This window comes from Elephas maximus, chromosome 13 (genome assembly GCF_024166365.1).
Source record: "Elephas maximus indicus isolate mEleMax1 chromosome 13, mEleMax1 primary haplotype, whole genome shotgun sequence".
Taxonomy (NCBI): Eukaryota; Metazoa; Chordata; class Mammalia; order Proboscidea; family Elephantidae; genus Elephas; species Elephas maximus.
Window position 1 is genome coordinate 74,358,355 of NC_064831.1, and position 24,937 is coordinate 74,383,291.

Consider the following 24,937-nt stretch of genomic DNA (forward strand, 5'->3'; position numbering starts at 1 on the left):
CCCAATCTTGCATGATCGCATGAAAGAAATAACACACCAGCCATTAGCACCAATCATCTAGCCCACTACGCATCCTCCTGAAAACAGGCCCAGCTACAGGGTCCCAGGATGTCCCCACAGACAATAGTCCTGGAGCTCCTCAGAGCATGTGGTAAATCCTCATGGTGTAAAGAGTTGGAGGGTACCCTGAAGCGGGATTAGCGATGGGGCTTACACAGTCCCGAACTGGGCTTGTGGTGCCCAAAGAGAGCACTGCCAACTGACCAGTTCCACACACCGGAGGGAGATGTGGAAATTTTCTGGGAAAATACTCCAAAGCACAGGGACTCCTGAGATAAAGGGCCTAAGCAGGAACCCAGCTTGCCTAGGCTAAGGGTTGTACAGTTCAGGCTCCTTCTATTTAGTTTTTCTGCCATCCTCATCAGATGGCTTCCATCTCATGGTTCCAAGATGGCTTTTATCACACTGATGTTCTAACCAGAAGGAAGGAGGAAAGGATGAAGAACTTGAAGGGATCAACTGTCCTAGTTTGCCCAGGAGAGGGATTTTCTGTGCTAAACCCAAGAAGGTCCTAAGCAAACCAGGATGAGTTGGTCACGTTAGAAGAAAGGGATGGTTTCTCCACTAAGGACACCTTTTTGGAAGTCACACATAACGTGTCTGCTTTCATTCCATTGGCCAAAACTTAGTCTAGCTGCAAGGGAGGCCTGGAAACAGATTTTATTCTGGGTGGCCATGTGTACACCTAAAATCTTATCATAAGAAAAGAGGGGGAAATAGATATTAGGATCAACAGGAAGTCTCTGCCAATTTCCCACTGCTATGGATTGACTTGTGCCCCTCAAAAAGATATCTTAAAGTTGTAACCCTGTGACTGTGACCTTATTTGGAAGTAGGATTTTTCTTTTGTTAGAAGTTAAACTACATCATACAGAGTGGGCTGGGTCCTAATTCTAATTCCTTCTAAGCAGCGTTTTATAAAAGCGGAGCAGAGATACAGAAACAGAGACACACACAGGGGGTAGACAGCATGTGGAGATGCATCTACAAGCCAAGGAATCCCAAGAAACGCCCAGGGCTACAGGAGCTGAAAGTCACAAGGAAGTCTCTTCCCCCAGAGCCAGCAGGAAGAAAGCATGGCCATGCTGATGCCCTGAATCTGGACTTCCAGTTTCCAGTACTGTGAGAAAATAGATTTCAGTTCTTTAAAGCCACCTACTTTGTGGTATTCCGTTATGGCAGCTCTAACAGATTAAGACACTCACCCTCATCCTAGCCTGTTCCTGGTACACCTCACACAGCTGCAGGCTTTGTATACATCTGGGACCTTTATTTTTCTGCTTGGCAGTGATTGAAATTTCTCTTCAGTAATGCTGCTTCCAGCCGTCCTGAATATCCTCATATCCTCATCCACAGCTTGGCCTAAATCCAGAGAGGAGATAGAAATGTCCATAGATTGTTGGACACACAGTCTCCTTAACCACCCAACAAAATTATCATCCAGGCCCAAGTGCTGGGCTTCTTTAGTGAAGAGCTTCAAAGGCAGGGAGGTCTCAAGACTTGTGGGTAAGTAAGGCAAAGAGGTCAGCAACAACTGTCCCCTCCCACTTCACCCATGCAAGCAGAATTTGCCTTCTGCTGCAAAGGCACTTGCTTTTCCAGGCTCCCTTGCAGCTAGAACATAGGCCTATGACTTAATCCCAGGATAGAAGGGGCATCTGCTGGGGAACTTCTGGGAAAGGTTTCTTCCCTCCTGAGGGATGCCTGGGAGGAAAAGCCTTTCTACTGATAATGGTCTTGTCTGCATGTAATGCCTAGAACTGTGGCAGCTGTCTAGTGACCTCAAGGCGGACAAAGCCAATAATGCTTAAAATAATAGAGCAGAGATGTAGAAAGAGCCAAGGTCTTTGATGTCATCATTGAGCTCCCAAGCCAATCCTGGAACCATTATCTCTGGCATTACTCTGATGTGAGATAATAAAACTCTCATGTCCTACAAGCCATTTTTTTACGGGGTGCTCTGTCACTTGCAACTGATATTGAATAATGTCAATCATTTTAGCTAATAAAGGGTGTGTCTCCTGCTGAGTGAGAGGAAGAGATGTGTGGCTCTTTTGCAGCTGCTTCTGCTGGAAGAATGTGTTAAGGCAATGATTGCACTGAAAGGAATGGGTGGTCTTTCCCCACCTCCTTCCCTCCTTCTTCCTCACTCCCTTCCTTCCTTCTACCCATCCCTTCTACCCTTTCTTTCTCTCTACCTCATCAAACATCTGTTAAGGTACTGAAGATATCATGACAAACAAGATGGACACAGCTCCTGCCTCCTGGAGCTTAGAGACTGGCCCATGAGACAATTGATCCCACGTAACAGGCTTGACAAGGACCAAGAAAGGGAAGTTAGGATGCTATGGGAGGCCTAGAATGGACTCCAAACCCATATTTGGGGATTCAGAGAGGGCTTCTTAGAGCTGATGACCAAGTTAGTCCTGAGGTGTGAGTAGGAGTTACCCAGGTGAGAAAAGGGAACACAAGATATAGAACATCCTGTGGAAGAGCCGAGAGGAGGAGAGAGCGGTGTGACTCCTTCCAGGGACTGAAAGCAGCTCAGGCAGGTTGGAGCTAGGATAGGGGAGGGGCATGCTGGGCAAAGGCTAGAGATGCAATAAGGGGGTCACCGGGGGCTGGATCACAACTGTCCTCATGAGCTGTGATGAGGAGTTGCGACTTTGCCTGAAAGTACTGACTGGGCCATTTGTCTCTTTACCACCTGGTCACCCTTGTGCAGCTCAGCCACTGCCCAGGTCTCATCTTCGGGTGAGCCCATTATGAACTGGCCTGGTGTGCAGTGCCCAATAGGCTAGGGGTACAACTGGACCCCAGGTAGGGATCCTGCCTGGCCACACCAGCGTTGAAGACAAGCCAGCCATGCCCACTGTCTGCTGTGCTATGGAGAAATGGGCCACTTTGTGGAAGTGTGTCCACTACCGGGTGTTGCTGTAGCCTCTTCCACTCTCCTTCAGGAAAAGGCCCCTTCTTCCCGCTTCCCTCTGGTCAGGGAATGTTCTGACAGCTCATTCTAGCACTACCTCAGGATTGAGGATATAGGAGCTCCCAGGCCAGGGGAACACAACTGATGGGCATCCACCCCTGGGGGGAGGGGCAGCGAGGGTATATATAAGACCCCAAGCTATGGGTCATGTGGAGCCTCCAGTGCTGGTTGCCACTTGCTTGCTGGTGGGCACAAGGGTGGATAAAGGGGAGGGGTGTGGCTAGGGACTACCTGAGGGATGGCAAAGCTGCAGTGGTTTGGCAAGTTTCTTTAGTTTTTCTTATTCAAGTTACATCTGACTCCAAGCCACCAACCTACTGAGCTGGCAAGAAATTCAATCTTGGATAGCTCATTGAGCTTCCCTGCCCTAACTCAGCATTTTGTGAAGATCCCAGCATCTTAGACAGTGCCAAGGCCGCAGGGTGGCCTCTCTAGTCACATCAGCGACTGCTGGATTATCTATCATCCCAGCCCTTATGCTTCAGTCTTGGCGACTCTGCTGCTTTGGAGGTTTTGGGTGTGGAAATTGTGGGGGTGGGGCATGAGCTCTGTGGCCAGTGGCCACCCTCCCTGCATGTACCAGGTAGCCATTCCCTCAAAGACCTGTTGCCTCCTGGACATTGCCTAACATCAGGGTGTGGGACCTATTCCCCTACTCCCAGTCCTAGTCATGTTCTGCCCCTTCCCCATCTCGGGTAAAAATCTCTCCCTTCAGGACACCTCACAGAGTTTCTATAAAAGGTTAAAAAAAAAGCAGTTGCCATTCAACTCATAGTAACCCCATGTATTTCAGAGTAGAATTGCCCTCCACAGAGTTTTCAATGGCTGTGATTTTTCAGAAAGGGGCCCTGGTGGTACAATGGTTAAGCAATCAGCTGCTAACCGGAAGGCTGGAGGTTTAAACTCCCCAGCGTTTCTGCAAGGGAAAAGACCTGGCGATCTGCTCATGCAAAGATTACAGCCCACGAAACCCCTTGAGGCAGTTCTACTCTGTTCTACACGGTCGCTGTGAGTTGAAATCAACTTGACAGCATACAACAACAATGATCCTTTAGAAGTAGGTTGCCAGGCCTTTCTTCTGGAGTACCTCTGGGTAGATTGGGTTAGTAGCTGACCACTTAACTGTTTGTACCACCCAGGGACTCCTATAAAGAGTCAAAGTTACTATAAAAGACAGAAAGAACCACTGACTTCTAGTAGCTTCTATGCTCTGATCACCAAAGTTTTGAAGATGAGGAAATACCAAGGGACAGAGTACCTGAAACAGTCAGGGGAGGGATAAATATAAAGCAAATGAGCACAGGTTAATATCTCATAAATCAGCTTGCCTCAGCTGTTCGATGAAAGGCATGTCACAACTGATGACTCTTACTGTCACAGGTAGGAGCTCTGGTGACTCAGTGGTTAAGTACTCAGCTGCTAACCAAAAAGGTTGGCAATTGGAACCCACCAGCTGCTCCGTGGAAGAAAGATGTGGCAGTTTGCTTCTGTAAAGATTTACAGCCTTGGAAACTCTATGGGGCAGTGCTACCTACAGGGTTGCTATGAGTTGGAACCAACAGCAGTGGGTTTTGGGGCTGTCATAAGTACTACTGTTGCCAATCTCACATACTTCCTGGCCTCCTCACCTGGTGACTTTCCCTGGATTGAACTTCCCTTATCTGGCATCTTTCTGGAGTACCTGTACCCACTTAGACTGCTGCTATGTTAGCCAGCTTTCATTAAGCTATGGTGCAGTAAGACAATCTTGAAATCTTAACAACCATCACGATTTACATCACACTCACAGTACAAGTCAGCTGTGAGTTGCTGTGGCTCTGCTCTAGTGTCTTCCTCATCCTGGGTTTCAGGCTGAAAAAGACACCCCTATCTGAGCCAGGCTGTTCTCATGGCAGAAGAAAGAAGAGTAATGGCAGGATCATGTGGTAGCTTTTAAAATTTCTGCCCGGAAGTGGCACCTATCACTTCTGCTCATTCCATTGGCCAAGCCTGAAGTCTACAGGGCAGGGAAGAATATGCATTCCACAGGGAGTCACGTGACAACGAATGGGCATATACACTCCTCTTACTTACAAGGAGAGTTATTGTGTTGGGCACCACTGAGTCCATTTTGACTCATAGTGACCCCATGTGACAGAGTAGAACTGCCCCCATGGGGTTTTCTAGGCTGTAATCTTTACAGGAGCAGATCACCAGGTCTTTCTCCAGAGTTGCCGCTGGATGGGTTTGAACCACGAACCTTTCGGTTAGGAGTCCAGTGTTTTAACTGTTGTACTACCAGGGCTCCCACAAGGAAAAGGAGTGAATAATTGGGAGCAACAATACTATCTACCATGGCTGCCAACTCTGCCTATAGGACCTATGCATGATACCCCATGGGCACTCAATGCTGGGACTCCCAGGCCAGGGTAGGTCTCCAGGAAGCAGGCCAGGTCAATGGTTCAGAGCACGGCCTTGTACTCAGATAGGCCCGGGCAAAGACCCCTGCATTTTCAGATTTAATGCTTACAACATCTCTGTCATGAATTGAATTGTGTCATACCAAAATATATGTCAGTTTGGCTAGGTCATGATTCTCAGGTTTGCATAGTCGTCCTCCATTTTGTGACCTGACATAATTTTCCTGTGTGTTGTAAGTCCTTATCTCTGTCTGTGGTTAATGAGGCAAGATTAGGTTATGTTAAAGAGGATTAGATTGGGATGCAACACCCTTACTCAGGTCACAGCCCTGATCCGATTAAGATTCCCTGGGTTGTGGCCTGCATCACCTTTTATATTATAACAGATAAAAGGAGACAGAAGCCAGCAGAGAGAGAGGGACCTCATACCACCAAGAAAGAAGCACCAGGAATGGATGTGTCCTTTGGAACCAGGGTCCCTGCACTGAGAAGCTCCTAGACCAGGGGAAGATTGATGACAAGGACCTTCCCCCAGAGAAAGAAAGCCTTCTCCTGGAACTAGCAGCCTGAATTTGGACTTCTAACCTCCTAGACTTTGAGAGAACAAATTTCTGTTTGTTAAAGCCATCCACGTGTGGTATTTCTGTCACAGCAGTGCTAGGTAACTAAGACAACCCCTATGAGTTAGGAGAGGGTGTTATTCTCTTTTTACAGATGAGAAACCTGAAGCTCAGAGAGGTTAATTATCTTGTCCAAGGATACCCAGGGATGTGAAGAAGTGGAAATGGAGCTCAACCACGACCTGTCCAACTCAAGCCCACGCTCTCACTTACTCTGCTTTCTACCCTTGCAAAGTAGCATGTTCCAGATAAACATGGTAGGTTGAGAACATGCATTTCGCACTGCTTCCTCTCAAAACCCCACAAAAAAAATCCCCAGAAGTCTTTTTTTTGAACCAAACAACCGTTTAGCTTAATGGGTAAAGAACATCTGCCCTGAGCATTATGATCTTTTAAGAACTATCTATATGGGATCAAATTGACAACAGCAACTCGAAAGATTAGACAGGACACTTAGAGGACAATGAGTTTACGTTAGTGGGGGAGGAACAATTCAGAAAACAAGGGGGAGAATGGTTGCATAGCTTGAAAAATGTAATCAATGTCACTGAATTGGCCCTGAAGAAATTATTGAATTTGTGTCTGTTCTGCTGTGTATATTCTCAGCAACAACAATAAAAAAATAAAATAAAATTTACAAAACACTAAAAAGAAGAATAAAGAAATAAAATATTTATAAACCCATACAGTCAAAGAGAACAAGAGAGGCAACAATAGAGATAAGAGATAGAGACATCAACACAGTTTTGGAGGAAGCAAAGCAGATGGAAGAGGAGGCAGGGCTGAGAAAGCAGAGCTTGGAGAGCTGGCAGAGGGATCACCACAGTCAGGAAAGACTCAGGGGCCAGAGGCACCTGTTACTGCAGAAGGTGGGTGAAGTGGGGCTGAAGATGGGGCCCACCTACTTTCATCTTCCATAACCGGTTGCCCTTGAGTCAACTCTGACTCATGGTGACCCCACGTGTCAGAGTAGAACTGTGCTCCACAGGGTTTTCAGTGGCTGATTTTTCCGAAGTAGGTCACCAGGCCTTTCTTCTGAGGTCCCTCTGGGTGGACTCAAACCTCCAACTTTTCCATTAAGGACCGAATGTGTTAACCATTTGCACAACCCAAGGGCTCCTTCATCTTCCATAATGGGAAGTAAAAAGACAACATCTAAAATCAAATAACTGAAAAAAAAATAGCAGCATAAGTACATTATTTAGAAACTTGGTAAAGACCAGAAGAAGTAACTGAAACAGTCTGAAGAGGAGAAATCAGGGATGAAGAGGGTGGGGTAGGGAATTGCTGGGCTGTTTTTCTGTTGTTATTGTCAGTATTAACCTTGTGGTACTGTTTGACTTTTAAAATCATATATTACTCCAGTTTGAATGGAAGGAAAAGAGAAAGGAAGGAGACAAGAAATTGGGTTTCTGTATGTATCCCAGCCCTTCATCAGGAGATTTGGGATGGATGCCTCTTCATACCTGATGGGAAGGAAACTTGAGCAATGTTGGAAAAAAAAACACAACACGTGAGGAACGTGCTTCTTAGATCAGTCAAGTATATGAGACCAAATGGGCAACACCTGCCCAAAAGCAAAGCTGAGAAGGCAGGAAAGGACAGGAAAACTGGACAAAAGGACACGAAGAATCCACGGTGGAAAGGGGGAGACTGCTGAGACAGTGCGGGGATTGCAACCAATGTCACAAAGCAATTTGTGTATAAATTTTTGAATGAGAAACTAATTTGTGCAATAAACTTTCATCTAAACCACAATAAAATTAAAAAAATAAGAAACCCAAGCCAGTCGCTGTAGATCATACAAAAGTAGATCACCAGGCCTTTCTTTCGAGGTGCCTCTAGGTTGATATGAACCACCAACCTTTTGGATAGCAGCTCAGCACTTAACTGTTTGCACCACCCATGGATAAGTAATATGGAAGGGGCTCGCATTGTGGGGAGAGTGAATCCTCATGTCAAGGGAGCCAATAGGAGTGCCAGGGGCAGATAGAGCCTGGAGGGATAATTTTGTCTTTAGGCCCTACCTTCCTTCAGAGATTCTGACTTTCTCAAAAGAAGGGGAAGTCACCAGCAGCAGCCAAACCACCCAGGCCCACCTTGGGCCCTGCCCTCTGCAGTCTAGGAACCTATGGATCCAGGCTGGGTGAAGTCAGTTGCAGTCCTGCCAGTTAGGAGGAACCCCGTCTCTCACACCAAGGGAGCAGGCAATGCATCCGCCCCACCTGGTGGAGGAAGGGAGATTGCAGCCTGAAGCTCAGAATTTTTCTAACAGTTTCTGTAGGGTCACTATGAGGCAGAATCAACTCAATGGCAATGGGTTCCTTGTAGGGAAGGATCTCTACTTTGCTACTTTATTGCGAAAAGATAATCAACCTCCAATTTCATCGTTCTGTTCCCATTCTAGACAAGATAATCTATCCGCAGTTTCCTCCTCTCATTCCAATGCTCCATGGTCAGACACCTTTGATTCCTATCCTGAGGGTGTTTCAGTTATCTATCTCTGTGTAACAAACCACCTCAGACTTATTCTTGTAAAACAGCAACCTTTGTATTATGCTCATGGAGTCCCTTAGTGGTTCAAATGATTAACGCCCTTGGATAATAACCTAAAGGTTGGAGGTTTGTACCTCAGAAGAAAGGCCTGGTGATCTACTTCTGAAAAATCAGCCATTGAAAACCTGTGGAGCACAGTTATACACTGGCACAAATAGGGTTGCCTAAATTATTTGGAATCCACTTGACGGCAACTGGTTTTTATTGTGCTCGTGGGTTTTGTGGGTTGGGAATTTGGACAGGGCATAGTAGGGATGCCTTGTCTCTGTTCTGTGATGTCTGGGGCCTCAGCTGGGAAGATTCAGATGACTGGGGACTAGAATCATTTGGAGACTTCTTCACTCAGGCCCGGCACTTTGGCTGGGCTGACTAGAAGGCTGGACTCAGCTGGGACTGTTGACCCATGTATCTGCATGTGACCTCTCCATGTGACTTGGGCTTCCTCACAGCATGGTAGCCTCAGGGTAGCGGGGCTTCTTATATGGTGGATCAAGGTGCCAAGAGTAAGTGTGCCACCAGCAAAACTGTCTGGCCTTTTATGACCTAGCCTCAGAAGTCACATAGCATCACTTCTACCACAGTGTATTAATTGAAGCAGTCATAAACCTGCCCAGATTACAGGGGAGGGGACATAGAGCCTACCTCTCAATGGCAGGAGAGCTAAAAAATTTGCAGCCATGTTTTACAACCACCATAAAGTCCTAACATTACTAATCAGAACAAGAATAATTTATGTTGAAGTATTTCACACATATGTTCATTGAGTAAATCTGTAAGAAAAGTCAATGTATTATGATGTATTTATGGGATTAAAATCAAACAGAACTGGGTTCAAAACCTGCCTCGGAGAGGCAAAAGGACAAATATTGTATAAGACCACTATTATAAGATCTTGAGATCTGAGAAGAACACATACTTTTGTGGTTACGAGGTGGGGAGGGAGAGAGGGTGGGAGAGGGTTATTTACTGATTAGTTAGTAGATAAGAACTACTTTAGGTGAAGGGAAGGACAATACTCAATACACGGAAGGTCAGCTCAACTGGACTGGACCAAAAGCAAAGAAGTTTCCGGGATAAACTGAATGCTTCAAAGGTCAGCGGAGCAAGGGCGGGGGTTTGGGGACTATGGCTTCAGGGGACTTCTAAGTCAATTGGCAAAATAATTCTATTATGAAAACATTCTGCATCCCACTTTGAAGTGTGGCGTCTGGGGTCTTAAATGCTAACAAGCGGCCATCTAAGATGCATCATCAATTGGTCTCAACCCACCTGGATCAAAGGAGAATGAAGAACACCAAGGTCACATGATAACTATGAGCCCAAGAGACAGAAACGGTCACATGAACCAGAGGCTTACATCATCCTGAGACCAGAAGAACTAGATGGTGCCCAGCCACAACCGATGACTGCCCTGACAGGAGCACAACAGAGAACCCCTGAGGGAGCAGGAGAACAGTGGGATGCAGACCCCAAATTCTCATAAAAAGACCATACTTAATGTTCTGACTGAGACTAGAGGAATCCCGGCAGTCATGGTCTCCAAACCTTCTGTTGGCCCAGGACAGGAACCATTCCTGAAGACAACTCATCAGACATGGAAGGGACTGGACAATGGGTAGGAGAGAGATGCTGATGAAGAGTGAGCTACTTGTATCAGGTGGACACTTGAGACTGTGTTGGCATCTCCTGTCTGGAGGGGAGATAGGAGGGTAGAGAGGGTTAGAAACTGGCAAAATTGTCACAAAAGGAGAGACTGGAAGGGCTGACTCATTAGGGGGAGAGTAAGTGGGAGTATGGAGTAAGGTGTATATAAGCTTATATGTGACAGACTGACTTGATTTGTAAACGTTCACTTAAAGCTCAATAAAAATTATTAAAAAAAAAAACTGCCTCGGCCATTTAGCTTGTGCTCTGCACAAGTCACTTCACTTCTGTATGCCTCAGTTCCCTCATCAGTTAAATGGTGATAATAATACCTTCCTCATAGGTATTTTTTCTTCTTTTTTTAAGGATTGCACAGGATGGCATATGCACAGAGCTTGTCATATAGTAAACATTCGAATAATGTTAGCCCCTTTTCCCTGAATTATTTCAAAAGCTAAATTTCCATTATTGCTATTATCTCAAACTTTTTAAGATGTGTCACCATTGCAAGTCTTTATGGGTAAATGGAATGAAGGGCTGCCTTCCTTCAGGGACAACTCCCCTATTCTTTTGGGGAACTGCTCTTTCCTCCCCCTCCAACCATGCTGTCCAAATTGGAGCAAACTTCTTCCTACATGACACTACCTCCCTGGTCACAGCAATTGCTTCAGGAATGGACAGAAGCGTAGATGGGACTAACCATCATGCCCTGCTTTCCAGGCCTTAATGATTGGTCTGGAGAAGGGCACATGACCCTGGATGGATCAATCACATTCCTGGAGGTGTACTTTTTTTTGTCTTTTTTGACTAGCTGACGGAAAAGCAAGCCAAGAAGGCATGAATCCATGGTCTTCTGATGACCATGGTCTCAGTCTTATGGAGAAAGCCAATTCAGTAAAAAGAGGTCACCCAAACTTTATGGTCTGAGTGAGACTAGAAGCACCCCGATGATCACGGTCCCCAGACCTTCTGTTAGTCCAAGACAGGAACCATTCCCAAAGCCAACTCTTCAGACAGGGACTGGATTGGACAACGGGATAGAAAATGATACTGGTGAAGAATGAGCTTCTTGGATCAAGTAGACACATGAGACTATGTGGGCATCTCCTGTCTGGAGGGGAGATGAGAGGGCAGAGGGGGTCAGAAGCTGGCTGAATGGACACGAAAAGAGAGAGTGGAGGGAAGGAGTGTGCTGTCTCATTATGGGGAGAGCAATTGGGAGTATATAAAAAGCCCACCACTGCCGTCGATTCAATTCCGACTCGAGTATATAGAAAAATAGCAAGGTGTATATAAATTTTTGTATCAGAGACTGACTTGATGTGTAAACTTTCACTTAACGCACAATAAAAAGAAAAAAAATGAGGTCAGTATGCAGAAAGACACAGTCACAATGGAATGCAGAGACTGAGAGGTAGACAAAGAGTCCTGGAAGCATGAAGTCTGTGGGCCCAGTTGTCTCCCACTGGATCTCTGCCCTTCCTGCTGACAGTTCCTCTTTTTCTCCTAATCTATATTATTTGTTTTCTGTCACTTGAAACCACAGGAGTCCTGATTAACACACCACTCTGATTTATGTAGTTTTTTACCAAAAAAAAAAGTAAATTGTTCATAAACTCCAGTACTTTCACTGTTATAAGGAAACCAATAAATTATTGTGACAAGCTTCACAAGTGATAAAACCCACCAGTGTGCTGAGAGCTTCCTGATATCTGTTGTTTAAGTAGTTGAAGATGATTCACTGAATGATGAAACTTTTCAGCAGGAGGGCTACCACCTTTCCCATAGCAGCCATCAGACTTGCTCACCTCTGGATCTGTTCCTACTATGATAACCTTGATTCCAGTCTGCAGTGCTTGGCCAAGCTGACATTGACATAATGCACACCCAAGTTTCAAACAATGTAGATTAGAGGAGTTTAGTAATATTTGGCCTCAGGGCAATGGCAAATAAAAGATCCCTGGAAAGCCACCTAATTTGTTGTTGTTGTTAGGTGCCATTGAGTGGGTTCCAACTCATAGTGACCCTATGTACAACAGAATGAAACACCGCCTGCACCATCCTTACAACTGTTGTTGTGCTTGAGCCCATCATTGCAGCCAATGCATCAACCCATCTCGTTGAGGGTCTTCCCCTTTTTCGCTGACCCTCTACTTTACCAAGCATGATGTCGGGGACTGGTCCCTCCTGATAACATGTTCAAAGTATGTGAGACAAAGTCTCGCCACCCTCACTTCTAAAGTGCATTGTGGCTGGGCCTTTCCAAGATGGATTTGTTCATTCTTCCAGCAGTCCATGGTATATTCAATACTCTTTGCCAACACCATAATTCAAAGGCATCAGTTTTTCTTCAGTCTTCCTTATTCATTGCCCCTACTTCACATACACATGAAAAAAAAAAAAAAACTTTTTTTTTTTGAGGCAATTGAAATTGAGGCATTGGCTTTAAAAAAAAAAGTTTGATTAGAATGTAAACAAGTGATTTCTCTAAAAGAAAAGAATCTTATTGAGAGAGTAAGTTTTAGGAGATAAAAGCAATCTTTCATTCATAAAACAAGTTTCTCATCCCATCCCTAAATGATTTTCTTCCCCCTTGGAAAAAGAAAAACAGAAAACTTTTGCTTAGAGAAAAATGTGTCCTGTGCCAATTGGAGGTGACTGACAAAGGCAACCCACATTGTAGCTTCTCATTGTGCCAATGGGCACCAAGCCTCACCACGATTCCTCACACGGAGTCAAAGGACTCAGGGTGCTTACTGACAGGAGAGCCTAGAGTATTCCAAAAGAGCCCTGGTGACACTGCAGTTAAGCACTTAGCTGCTGACCAAAGGTTGGCAGTTCGAACCCACCAGTGTCTCCGTGGGAGAAAAGACCTGGCGATTACAGCCTAGGAAGCCCTATGGGGCAGCTTGATGGCACTCAACAGAGCATTCCATGTGTCTGTCCAGGGAGCAGCCTTGAGATACGTTATTGCCTGTCTTACAAAGAAACAAGGAATCACCTTCTTGAGGTAGGAAAGATATTTGTGTGGAGAGAAGTCAGATAGCAATGTGACCTCTATGAGGATTTGAAATCTGTTCCAAACAGTCCTTGCGAGATTATCACTTTCTTTTTTTGTTGTTGTTGTTTTTTGCTCTGACCATAATTTGAAGAGCTTGGCATGTGGGAGGTGGGGCTGGTTGGGGAAGGGGGAGGAGTGTCCTTCTAGATCCATCTTGCTGTTCTCTGAGAGGAGGGAACATGGACCTGATTGGTTAGAGTCCACATTACAGATGAGCCACACTTACTAGTAAGCCAAGTCACGGTGCATTGAAAGGATACATACCAGGGATTGGCAATATTTCACTTCCTGCTTCCGTGTGACTGAAGTTCAAAGCTGGTGTGACCCTCCCTTGTCCCTTCTTTCTCTCTGGTACTTTCCTGCCATAAAGCTAAACTGTAAAACTTTGCACTTTGGCCACCTGGTTCTCTCTCCACTTCTCTCACGTGTCTATCATGACTCTCTCTCTTCTTTTAAGTCTTGGTGGCCAGCAGGTGGTATATTTCAGACCTGGACTTTGTCAAATGCTCCAGTTGAATGCCCCAGCCCCACTTTACTAGAGAGCCAGGGCTCCAGGGGTGATGGGCACCTAGTTAACAATATATTATTTCCCAGTTGGCACTGGCCCTTGAGAAGCCCACGGGGAAAAGGAAAATCTATTCTTTTTTTAAAAATAATTTATTTTTTGTTGTTGTTCAAAATATATACAGAACATACATTGATTCGACAATTTCCGCGCGTACAATTCAGTGATATTGATAACCCTCTTCAAGTTGTGCAACCATTCTTACCCTCCGTTTCTGAGTTACTCCTCCCTCATTAACATAAACTCACTGCCCCCTAAGCTTCCTATCTAAACCTCTGAGTTGCTGTTGTCATTTTGTTCCCATATAGACAATTCTTAAAAGAGCACAACGCTCAAGGCAGACATTCTTTACTAATTAGGCTAAACTATTGTTTGTTTTAAAGAAGACTTCAGGGGATAGTTTTGGTTTAAGGTGTAGAACTATTCTTTCATCCCACTTGTCTTGCTCTTCCTGTGCACTCGCAGGGTGTATATAACAGAGATCCCAACTGTCTTAGTCATCTACTGCTGCTACAACAGAAATACCACAAGTGGATGGCTTTAACAAAGAGAAATTTATTTCTTCGCAGCAAAGTAGGCTGAAACTCCAAATTCAGGACGTCATCTCCAGGGGAAGACTTTTTCTCTCTGTTTGCCTTCTCATCAATCTTGCCCCAGACTAGGAGCTTCTCCGTGCAGGGACCTTGGGTCCAAAAGACGCTCTCTGCTCTCGGCACTGCTTTCTTGGTGATATGAAGTCCCCCTGTCTCTCTGCTCGCTTATATCTTTTATATCTCAAGAGATTGTCTCAAGACACAGTCCAATCTTGTAAATTGAGTCCTGCCTTACTAACACAACTGCCTCGCATCTCCACTCATTAACACCATAGAGGCAGGATTTACAACATGTAGAAAAATCACACAATACCAGGAATCATGGCCCTGTCAAATTGATACACACATTTGTGGGGGGACATAATTCCATCCATGACACCAACTAACGACATAAACAAAATAGACATTTATTCTCTCACGTAAAAGTCTGCACCGTCCTGGCAGCCCTGCTCTACAAAGATGTCTAGGACCCAGGCTCTTTCTAACTTGTGGCTACCCCATCCCTAGGATATTGTCTTTGTCTTCACGGTCCAAGATGGTTTCCCTTCCAATTTGTATTCCAACTGGTGAGGAAAAAAATGTGAAGTGGGCCTAGGGCAGTGAGGATGAGCCTCTTTCCTTTAAGGCAGGGGTCAGCAAGCTTGGGCTGCAGGCGGGTTGACTGTTTTTGCAAACAAAGTTTTATTGGGACACAGCTGCTTTCATTCATTTAAGTATTGTCTATGGCTGCTTTTCAACTACAAGGGCAGAGTTGAGTAGTTTAATTAGAGACCACAAAACCTAAAATATTTACTATCTGTCTTTAAGAGGAGTCCCTGGGTAGTGTCAACAGTCAATGCACTTGGCTGCCAACTGAAAGGTTAATGATTCAAGTACATTCAGAGATACCTTGGAAGAAAGGCCTAGTGAACTACTTCTGAAAAATCAGTTGTGGAAAATCCAATGGAACACAGTTGTATTCTGACACACATGGGGTCATCATGGGTCAGAATCAACTTGATGGCAATTGTTTATTTATTTATTTTACTTTTTCGGCCCTTTAAGAAGTTAGCCAACGCCTGCTCTAAGGCCTGATCCAGAGGCTGTATACTTGACTTCTACTCATACCCCTATTGGCCAGACTATAGTCACAGGGTCACAACTAGCTGTAAGGAAGGCTGGGAAATGTAGTCTTTATGCTAGCTGGTCATATATCCAGCTAGACTCTTAGTTATTACTAAAGGAAAAACTAAGAATGACTATTGGGGGACAACCTGCTCTCTATGCTACACTGGTTCATGTGTCCTTTGGCTGGATTTTATGTCTGTTATTTTAATATTCTGAGCTTATGAGCAAGGTCCCTGTACAGCTCTGTTGATTCCTTTTGTCATTTTCTGCCTTTTTGTTCCTTATCGGGGGATTTTGCCACAGCAGAGCAGGACCCTCATTCAGAGCTGATTTTCCTTTCAGAATCTCTTTCATGGACATCTTTATCCTAAAGTGTGCAATGAGTGCCTGACGGTGCTGACTTCCCTTTTGCTTCCTCTCACAAAGCCTCTGCTGGCTCAGTTACTCCTACTTCACCACTCCCTGTCTTTGTCAGAACTTGGTCCAAAGCAGCAATTCCCCTCTACCTATGGGAATAGAAAGCATCCCTAAGGCAGGTTAGGAGCTCACTGCACCCCTAGATGGGGGGCAAGTAGGATTCCTAGCAGATATTCCAATAGAAAATGTTCCCATCCATCCCATTCCTGCTATATCCTCTCTGGTCCCCTTTGTCCCGTTGTCCCCCACAAAGAAAACTTCCCCTCTCCTTTCACCCTAGCATGCAAGCCCGCAGGTTTGAGGATTTCTGAACCAGGCATGTAACTTCTTAACACTCTTCAGTCCTGATAGGTCAGCCTCTTTTGAATGCTCTCCCAAGGCCATTCGCAGTCTTTAGTCCCATCACATCATCTTGGTTGCACCCCGAGATCATATCCACCATCCTCTGTTATGACTTCCTCTTGGGCTTGCTCATGACTCATGCACTGTCTGCACACGAGGGCACAGCAATGAAGGATCAAGTCTGGGGAAAAGAATTGAAACTCTCTGATGTGTTAAGTGAGGAATAACTGAAAGAACTAAGGGTGCCTGGCTCAGAGAAGGGAAGCTTGGATGGTCACCATCTCCAAACAGCTGAAGGACTGTCATGCGGAAAAGGAATTAGAACATTTCTAGAAGGTTTCTACAAGGTTTGAATTTTTTAATGTAATGAGCACGGAGAAAAAGAACAGTGAGCACACATGCGTGCATGCATGTACACACATGAGGCTGAGCTTGTTCTTGGTGGCCCAGAATGGCAAAACTGGGACCAAAAAGGAATACTTTTTGCTGGGACCAAAGGGGAATCATTTTTGATGCAATCTCAAAAAGAAACTCCTAAGAAGTGGAGCTGTCCAGTGGGAAATGGGTTGCACTAAGTAGTAAGATTCCTGTCTCAGGTGGTATTCAAGCAAATGACCGATGACTACTTGATTCCAAGCAGAATAGGGAGTTTAACTAAGTGTCTTAGTGTCCTTTTGATTACAAAGTAAGAGAAACCTTCTCAAGTTAGCTCAGGCTAGAGGGAATTTTTAAAAAGAAATCAGCTCTCACAGAATCCAAGGAAAAGCAAAATAACTAGGTTGCAGGAAGGGTGGGAATGAGATCAGCTCCAAGACACAGCCCTACCATGGTGACTCAGCTCCCAGCTCTCTGTTTCTGGGTTTTTTAGCTCAAATTCTTTCCCCAGCATCTGAAAGGCCATTGGCAAGACTATGGATTTGGCTTCCCCTGCATCAGGCATTCAGCCCTGGTTCGGTCAGCTTTGGTCATAGGGGTGGAGTCTCATGACATAAAAATGAGAACATTGTTAGAGAGATCATCCATACTGTGGGCATAAAACTTTTCAGAAAAGTGGGGGCAGACATCCCCGAAATGATATTTAACATCCTGTCCAAACTCCAAAGCCAAACCAAACAGCTGCCATAGAATCAATTCTGATTCATGGTGACCCCAGTGTTTCAGGGCAGAACTGCTTTCAAGGTCTGTGATCTTTTGGAAGTAGACAACCAGGGTTTTCTTCCAAGGTGCCTCTGAGTGGACTCGAACTTCCAACCTTCAATTAATAGCTGAGTGCTTAACTTGTTTACGCCACCCAGGGACTCACTAATTCTGAATCAAAAGTAACTTCAAGCAGATGATGTTCTTCATATGATTGAAAAGAAATCAGGACTAGTACAGGTAGTCCCCGACTTACGACATATTCAAGTTACGATGAACTGCACTTACAACCGTCTGTTTTTTGGAACATCTTGTGTACAGCGATATGTACTACATTACAATGTTGCGGCATGGAATTTGCTGATGTCATCATTTTCAGTGTTCACTTGCAGATGTTCAAAGATAGGATTTACAGAGATACTGATAATAAAAAGCAATGATAATGAAAATAATAATAAAAGAGGTCTTTGACAACATCAGAACTGACTTAGGACAAAGTTGTCGGAACAGAACCCAGTCAGGGACTACCTGTATTCAGGTGAAGGCATGAGCTTGAATTAAAGTGAGGGGACTACAGAGGTGAGAGCAAGGTCCACGGAAAGGAAGGGTAAAAAGGAGTAGATGTAGCCTATTAGTCACTCAACAAACCTGGGCGAGTTGCCTCTAGGATGTGCATTGTCTAGGACAGAGACACCCATGGGCTGAATAAGGAGTTACCCTACACCTGTGTCCACACAATTTTTAAAATAAACTTTTTAAATAGTTTTAGATTTACATAAAGTTTGCAAAGATAATACTAAAAGAAATGGAACAACCAGAAAGGAGATAATGAGAAGGTTCACTCATTGTGAAGAATGTAATCAATATCACTGAACACTTTGAGTAGAAATTTTTCAATGGGAACCTAATCTGCTGTGTAAACTTGCACCGAAAACACAATATTATTTTAAAACGGTAGTACAAAGAAGTCTGTTATACCCTGCACCCATTCTCCCTATTGTTAACATCTTACAATACTATGATACATTCGTCACAACATCTGAACCAATACTAATATGCTATCAACTAAACTCCATACTTTCTTGGATTTTATTAGTTTTTACCTAATGACCTTTCTCTGTTCCAGAATCCCGTCCAAGACACTTATTATATTTAGTTGTCGTGTCTTCTTAGGCTCCTCTGGGCTGTGACAGTTTCTCAGACTTTCTTGGTTTTTGATGACCTTGACAGTTTTGAGGACTGAATGGGTATTTTGTAGAAGGCTTCTCAATCTGTGTTTGTCTGATGTTTTACTCATAGTTGGACTTGGGCTGTGGGTTTTGGGGTTGGAAGACCACAGAGGTGAAGTGCCATTTCCAGACAACATGTTAATAGTGTATGCCTTCAACTTGACTTACCGCTGATGATGTTAACCATGATCACCTGGCTAAAGTAGTTTTGCTAGGTTTCTCCATAGCAAAGTTACTTTCTTACTTCCCCTTTCCACACTGTATTCTTTGGAAGCAAGTCATTAAGTGTAGCCATAGTTAAGGAGTGAGGAGTTACCTTCCACCTCCTTAAGGTGGATCATAATTATTTGAAATTCTTTTGTTGTCCATGTAATTTTGTACGCATTCTCTCATATGAAAGGCAAGGCTTCTTGGGCCCCAGCAAGAGTCCTTCTGCCTTTTTCTAGCTCTCCTGAGAGAATCTGATGAGATGCAGGACAAGCCCTCTGAACAGGCAACCCTGTGAAGGGTTTTCATCAACAGAAAATACTATGTTGTTGTATGCCGTCAAGTCAATTCTGACTCATGGCAACCCCATAGGACAGAGTAGAACTGCCCCCATAGGGTTTCCCAGGCTGTAACCTTTACAGGAACAAATCACCAGGTCTTTTCTCCTACAGAGCTGCTGATGGATTCAAACTGCTGACCTTTCGGTTAGCAGCCAAGCACTTAACCATTGCATCACTAGGGCCCTTAGGCAATACTATAGGACAGAGCTATAGCAGTGTGGGCCATGGATTGTTATGGTTCACAATCTTATTATAGGCATATAACAATATTAGTATGGAGTCCCTGGGTGGTGCAAATGGTTAAGTGCTTGGCTACTGATGGAAAGGTTGGTGGTTCAAATCTACCCAGAGGCACCTTAGAAGAAAGGCCTGGCATTGCCATGAGTTGGAATTGATTTGATGGTAACTGGTTTCCTGTTTGTTGTTGTTGTTTTAATGATATAAGGATAGAAATTGAGAACAACATTCAGAAGCTTTCATAGCAATTTGACAGTAATTTTGTTTGTTGAATCTAATAGTAAAGATTTGGGGCTTGTATTTCATATGCTTTTATTATTTTATTTTCCCAGTAATTCATTTTTATTGTCTTTTAGAAAAGCCCTGGATGAAATGGGGGGTCTTCAGCTTATATAGTGAAGAAGCCCTGCTCTCAGATGCATGTATGGCCATACTGTGTGGGTATCTCAGACAGACTCTGGTGTACCGGGCTGCCTCCTTCACTCCACCCATACCCACACATGCCCCCTGCCTCTCTGATGTGAGAGTGAGGTCTTGCTGACCACTGGGCCACTATCCCAGCTTCACCCCACTGTGCTCATGGCTGTGACCTCCCTCCACAGAGAATGCTGTTCCCGCCTTCCCCAGGCCAGCCCCGTCCCATCTTGGAAGCAGGACAACCCCACCCTGGCTTCTCCTAGCCTTTCTGCAGTCAGCTCAGAGGGCCATCATCACCCTGCCCAGAAGGGGCCTACTCTCACCATGCCCTGGGCATTCAGGCCTTTGCACAGAGTGGAGCCTGTTCAGTTCTTTTTGGGGGTGGTCACCCCTGTGCAGGAGGCAGCAGGTGGGAGACAGGAGTCTCCCAGCCATGATGAACTTCTAATACAGACTTTTGCTGATATCTCCATTTTAGGTTTTTAGTTCCAAATTTCACACAGTCACAGGATTGAAAGAAGTTCATTACCAGGCTTAATTTTAAAAAATAAATAAATTTTATATGTTGATTATTATTACATTATGTACAGGAGAACACAGAATCTATATGTTGGAAGAAAACTAATTTAAAATTAATGGTAAAGAAATGTCAAAACATGCCAACAATCACATGAAAATGTTTGATGTAACTAAAAAGAGAATCACACATATGGTGTTTTTTGTTTTTTCCTAATACACTGAGAGCCTCAACCGTGGATACTGAGAAGTTCTGCTGGAGATAATTTTCTCTTTCTTCCCCACAAAGTTTCCTTACCAGGAGCCACTTTCAGTCTCTGTTGGGGCCTCCTTCCCAGCTGGTCCCTTCTCTAAGGAAGGTTCCAGTTCTACAGATCCTTACAGAGTCTGGTGCACTGGTGTTTCCCCATTCCTAGCTCAGAGACTAGCATATAGTAGGTACTCAACATGTATTTCTTTTTTTTTTCATTAAATTAAAAAATATATATATACACAGCAAAACATACACCAATTTCTACATGTACGATTCACTGACATTGATTACATTCTTCAAGTTGTACAGCCATTCTCACTCTTCTTTTCTTAATTGTTCCTCCTTCACTGCAAACATTCACTGCCTCCCTCCCCACAAGATTCCTATCTAAACTTTCAAGTGGCTGTGGTAAGTTTGATTCCATATAGATAATTCTTTAAAAGAGCACAATGCTCAAGGCAGACATTCTTTACTAATTAAGCTAAACTGTTGTTTGGTTTAAAGAGGACTTAGGGGATATGTTTGGTTGAAAATTTAAAGATTATCTCTGGGCAATAGTTTTGTGGATTTATCCAGCCTCAATGGCTCCAGAAATTCTGGATTCCATGAGAATTCAAAATTCTATTCTGAATTTTTTCTCCTTTTGCTCAGAAGTTTTCCATAGAATCTTTGATCAAAACTCAATATATATTTCTTAAAAAATACAGAACCCAGAAGAGGGCAAATACTTACAGAGGCCCCATTCTTTGCAATGATCCCTCTCTGTTTCACATTCCATTTAATTTCTAGAATCTTTTGCAAAAAGGCCAGACACTCCCAGGGCAGCAACACAAAATCAGTGGCAGTTTGGGTCCTTAGGATCCATTTCTTAGCACAGGAATAACGAATAATTTTTCTCTGAAAGGCATAAGTCATCCAGCACTGAGCTAATGTCTATTCTGAAGCTCCCTTTTGGATTCAGTGAGAGGAGAGCTGTGATTGATTAGCAATGCCTGTCATGGCAGTGGGAGGGGTGAATGGAGGCATTCATGCCAGCCCTGACTTAGAAACTTCTACCTAGGATGCACGTGGTTAAGCCTTGGCATCTGGTATGAACCTCAGTGCTTTCTCTGGGCAGGATACATTTGCAATCCCACCTTCAGGGGCTCCCAACTTCTCTGGGTGCAAGGTGATGAAGAAGGGGGGCGGTAGGTGGTAGAGAAGGTGAGAGTCTACTGCTCGGGTGACTAAGGAGCGCTTAAATCTGTGTCTGTCCTCAAGATCAGAACAGCTCGTGAGCTAAAAGGTTTCTGTACATGTACAGCCCAGTATACATGCTGGTGGCTCTAAGAGAAGTGGACTAAGGGTTGCAGTTGAATTCCACAAACATTTATTCGGCACCTTCACAGGCCCAGCACTGTGCTAGGTACTGTGGGAGGAAGCACAGGCACTGCGATCCCTGTCTTCAAGGGGCTTTCAGTCTTCCAGGTAACAAGACTGGCCATGGGATGAGTATGCAGGGAATCCAGGGAAGGAGGGCGGAGAAGACCTTGGGTGGCTTCACGACCCAGGTGGTGAAGCTGCGTGCTAATAGACAGGCAGGGAAGGGGCCATGGCCGGTAACAGGAGATGGTTATATAGTCTACATCAGCAGGGCCTCCTGCTGACAGGCCAAGGGAGTTGGAAAAGGGGCAGAGGCTGAGTGGGGGATTGCAGAGAGCAAGGCAAGGGCCTGGCTTAGGGACATGAAGTCAGGCCAAGACTCTATTCTAACTGGAAGGACTCAGGTCATGAGTACAGGGACCCCAGGCCAGCCCATAGGGGGTCACAAAGAGCAAGGCCAGCACCCAGTGGAACCAAAGTGCCTTACAGAGCAACAGCAGTGACCTGGCTGACTGAGACCAAGATGGGTAATTGCTGACCAAAAAAAAAAAAAAACACCAACCAAACCCTTTGCCGTCAAGTCAATTTTGACTCATAGTGACCCCACAGGACAGAGTAGAACTGCCTCATAGGGTCTCCAGGAAGCAACTGGTGGATTTGAACCACCAACTTTTTGATTAGCAGCTGAGCTTTCAACTACTGAAAAAAAAAAAAAAAACATTGCCATCGAGTTGATTCCTACTGATACAACCCTAGAGAACCCAATAGAACTTCAGGGCTCCCATATTCCCTCTGCCTCAGGTAACAGCTGGCCTGAACTGGGAATGCTGACCTGATAGGTGGGAGTGAGGGCACAGGGGCCCAGTGGCCACAGGGACAGGGCATATCCCAGGTCATTGCAGCCAAAGTTCTGAAGAAATGAGAACTGAGGTGGAAGCAGCATAGGCAGAAAGGAGAAGGAGAGGGCATGCTGCGGGGATAGAACTCAAGAAACAAAGGCTTAAAGGCAGGAAAAACCCTGACCTACTGGAGCCGAAGGCTGGGGTGGGGAGGAGAGGGGGTGAGGATAGGTCACATAACAGTCCTTCGAATGCTAGCAGCCTAGTAGAGAGAATAAACACTACAGCTTCTGGAACTGGATGGCCTGGGTTCAAATCCTAACTCAAACTCTTTCCAGCTGTGTCACTTTGGGCAAGTTACTTAACCTCTCTGGACCTCTGATTCCTCAACTAAGTATAATAATAAGTATCTACCTCATAATGTTGTTGTGAGGATTCAGTTAAAATGTATAAAGCACTGAGACCAGTGTCTGATACATAGTGCTGTATAAACTTCTGGTATTGCAATTCTGTGAAGTAAAGCAATTTGAACGCTTGCCAATTGTCTTAGTTATCAGTGCTGCTATTAAAGAATACTACAGTGGGTGGCTTTAACAAACAGAAATTCATTCTCTCGCAGTCTAGGAGACTAAAAGTCCAAATACAGGGCGCCAGCTCCTGGGGAAGGCATTCTGTCTCTGTCCGCTCTGGGGGAAAATTCTTGTCATCAATCTTCCCCTGGTCTAGGAGTTTCTGAGTGCAGGGACCTTGAGTCCAAAAACATGCTCCACTCCTCTTGCTTGGTGGTACTGAGGTCTCCTAGAACTGACACAGAGAGAAAGCCTTCCCCTAGAGCTGGTACCCTGAATTCAGACTTCCAGCCTCCCAGCCTGTGAGAGAATAAACTTCTGTTTGTTAAAGCCATCCAGAATCATCCATTAGATAACTGAGACAATATTTGGTACTAGGAGTGGGGTGCTGCTCTAACAGATACCTAAAACGTAGAAGTAGCTTTGAAACTGTAAATGGATAGAGACTGGATGAGGGTTTTTTATTATTATTAATTATTATTATTGTGTTTTAAATGAAAGTTTACAAATCAAGTTGGTTTCTCATACAAAAATTTACATACACCTTGCTATATACTCCTAGTTGCTCTCTCCCTGATGAGACAGCTCTCTTCTTTTCTCCACCTTGTATTTCCGTGTCCATTCAGCCAACTTCTGTCTCCCTCTGCCTTCTCATCTCCCCCCAGACAGGAGCTGCCCACATAGTCTCATGTGTCTGCTTGATCCAAGAAGCTCACTCCTCACCAGTATCATTTTCTGTCTTATATTCCAGTCCAATCCCTGTCTGAAGAATTGACTTTGGGAATGGTTCCTGTCTTGGGCTAACAGAAGGTCTAGGGACCATGACCCCCCCAGGGTCCTTCTAGTTTCAGTCAGACCATTAAGTCTGGTCTTTTTACAAGAATTTGAGGTGTGCATCCCACTGCTGTCCTGCTCCTTCAGGGATTCTCTGTTGTGTTCCCTCTCAGTGCATTCTTCTGTTATAGCTGGGTGGATGATTTTTTTTTTTTTTTTTTAATAGTAAAAGCCTAGATTGCCTTGAAGAGACTGTTGGTGGAATTATGAACATTGAAGACAATTCTGGTGAGTACTCAGAAGGAAGTGAGGAGAGCTGTTACACTGGAGGTGGTGCAGACAGCGAGAAGCAGCAGCAGAGAAACGGCAGCAGCAGAACCAGGACACCAGCGTGAGACAGTGCTGGAGCCGACCGGTGGAGTGAGAGAGCTGAGTGCCTTTGAGCAGGAGGCTTCCTTGCAGAGTGGGGTGTGGCCAGGCACTTACTGGTGAAGCTAGGCTTGCCAACTGTTATGAATTGAATTGTGTCCACCGAAAATATGTATCAGTTTGGCTAGGCCATGATTCCCAGTATTGTGTGATTGTCCACCATTTTGTCATCTCATGTGATTTTCCTATGTGTTGTAAATCCTACCTCTATGATGTTAATGGGGTGGGATTATCGGCAGTTATGTTAATGAGTCAGGACTCAATCTACTAAATT

General features: G+C 44.6%; 1 protein-coding gene across 1 annotated transcript in view; it reads right to left on the reverse strand.

The window, feature by feature from the left end:
• Positions 1 to 1,384: 1,384 nt before the first annotated feature.
• SLC28A1 (solute carrier family 28 member 1) overlaps positions 1,385 to 24,937 on the reverse strand; it is an 80,015-nt gene continuing 56,462 nt past the window's right edge. Inside the window, exon 18 of the transcript XR_007512434.1 lies at positions 1,385 to 1,422. The gene's annotated coding sequence lies outside the window, so the exon portion shown is untranslated. The remainder of the gene's footprint in view (positions 1,423 to 24,937) is intronic.